Raw genomic sequence first — 2,129 nt, 5'->3', positions numbered from 1 at the left:
GATGCCGAAGCATGCCCTGGGTGAGGGGGGTGGTCGAGGGATCCTTCCCACGGTTTATGGTGGATAGTAGCAGGTCGCCCCCACAAGCCCTTGCGAGTCCCGCAGACGGTCCCAGAGGCTGACCCGTTTGGTATCTCCTCACTGTAAGATTTTAAAGCCAGATACACGCACCTACGGAGCTAAAACATTGTATAATAGGTTTTTAGGACACGTTATGTCTCTTGGGACCCCTCCCTCCCCTCCCTAGGAATAGTGCTTCAAATCGATGCTCCTCAATGTGTTAACTGGGTTGAGGAAAATACATTAGGGTTAGGTAACGACTTCGGGGTTAGGGTAACCATTTCTTAGGGTTAGGGTAACAATTTCTTAGGGTTAGAGTATCGATTTCTTAGGGTTAGAGTAACGAAACTAGGGCTTTAGAATTTCAAATTCGCCTACACTCAGGGATGTGGCCGCTTTACAGCCTGAACCTGGCCGATAACAAGCAGAATTTCGACCCCATTTCCTCGTCTACGACCATACCACAGGGAAAGCACCGGTTCTCGTCCGATCACCGAAGTTAAGCCCTGTCGGGCGGGGTTAGTACTTGGATGGGTGACCGCCTGGGAATACCCCGTGTTGTAGGCTTCAATTTTTTGTCTTGCGAACATCTCTAAACGTTTTATCCCAATAAATAGCTCTCCATACACCACAATTTCACATAGAGAGCCGTAGGTGAGTGAGGAACAAAATCAAAGCAAAAAACGAGGGGGGGAAAACACCTTTTTGTCAAAAATCGGCCAGCTAATGGCGAAAACTCTAGTGCGATCGACTTTTCTTACAGAGCGCGCGCGAGCGAGTGAGCACGCGCGAGATGAACAGTTTATGATGTCAAATTCTACTTCTGTGATATCAAATCATTCCAAATAACGAACGAAAAAATGAATAGGAAAAAAACGCACACTTCTGAGACGCAGTTTTAAGCCATCGTGACGTGGCAAAACACTCGCACACTTCCAAGAGGAGGCGCGCGAAAAACGGCACTGAAAGTCGACAATGGTTGGATTCAGACTGCAAACGAATCGGGAAAAGGTTCGATACTTTTACTACTCTGCTAGTTTGTTTCCTTCCCTCGTTCATTCGTTTCACTCGCTTGCTCGCACAAGGATACACTAACGATAGCAATAGCATTTCTAAAAGCGGCTCCAGTGACAATAAAACCGCTCAAAAGGTTCAAAGTGTACTCACGGTCCAAGTCGAATGCCCTTCTATGCTCGCTCGCTCGGTCGATCGGCCGTTTGGTTTCCTTTCATTTCCTTTCCCTTCGCGCGCATAGCACAGCACGGCACGGCACGCACAACCTGCAAATACAAACGAACAGGACTTTACACACAATAGAGCAGACAGGCCTTGAACAAAAACAGCCAGCAAAGTTACGCACCGCCCGAAACTCACCTTGTTTCCTTCCTCCAGTCTCTCCAATGCACTTCTACCCCTCCAAACGTGCCAACACCTTGGCCAGTTGTGCGTCCTTTGCTTTCTTTGCAAGTCTACCGGTCCACTGCAAAAGCAAAAATACCCTCGATAGTCAGTAAGAGGGCCATATAGACATAGTTTGGATGACTTTTGCGGGGACGAGCGCGAACGCAGGTCCCCACTACCAGAAATTATACGCTCGAGTTACCCACATTTGGGGTAATCGCAAGGGTCAACCCAGTCGAAGTGCAATGAAAGGGCCTCGCCTTGAGAGGACTGCCTCCTTGATCACAGTACCTCCCGCGTCAGGTAAGTATGCTTTTTCAGCGTCTGCCCTCGGTGAAAAAATCCACTTACCCCTAGGTCCTTGTGGTAGTGCTTTGCGCACTTCAGAAAACGTAGGCCAGCGGCCGTTCCTGCCATTGTCTGTTGTCTGAATTATCATCCCTCTTTCACCTCTTCCCCCTCTAAGGGCGGGCGGGCTCCTGTAAACATAAAAGAATGCTATACCGTTGACTTTGTTTTGGATTGAATGTGTCTTCCCCAGAGGGAAGTGGGCCGCACTCGGAGGTAGTGCTATACCGAGGCAACCCGTGGCTGGGACGAGGCAAGCCTCTTTTCCACAGCCCAGTTCCAAAAATCAGTTTAATATATGAGCTGCTCAATGAGCAGCG

The 2,129-nt window shown here is 49.0% G+C and overlaps 2 non-coding genes and 1 pseudogene across 2 annotated transcripts; 1 reads left to right on the top strand and 2 right to left on the bottom strand.

Annotated features, from left to right (window-relative positions):
- Positions 1–508: 508 nt before the first annotated feature.
- On the top strand, positions 509–627 carry LOC136278419 (5S ribosomal RNA). Its single transcript, XR_010716303.1, has one exon. It is a non-coding gene; the product is annotated as a 5S ribosomal RNA (ribosomal RNA).
- Positions 628–1,608: 981 nt separating this feature from the next.
- Positions 1,609–1,772, bottom strand: LOC136278437 (U1 spliceosomal RNA). Its single transcript, XR_010716319.1, has one exon. It is a non-coding gene; the product is annotated as a U1 spliceosomal RNA (small nuclear RNA).
- A 231-nt stretch (positions 1,773–2,003) lies between these two features.
- Positions 2,004–2,129, bottom strand: LOC136278409 (U2 spliceosomal RNA; annotated as a pseudogene).

The sequence above is a fragment of the Pocillopora verrucosa genome, unplaced genomic scaffold (genome assembly GCF_036669915.1).
Source record: "Pocillopora verrucosa isolate sample1 unplaced genomic scaffold, ASM3666991v2 scaffold_100, whole genome shotgun sequence".
Lineage (NCBI taxonomy): Eukaryota > Metazoa > Cnidaria > Anthozoa > Scleractinia > Pocilloporidae > Pocillopora > Pocillopora verrucosa.
This window is presented reverse-complemented; position numbering and strand designations above follow the sequence as displayed.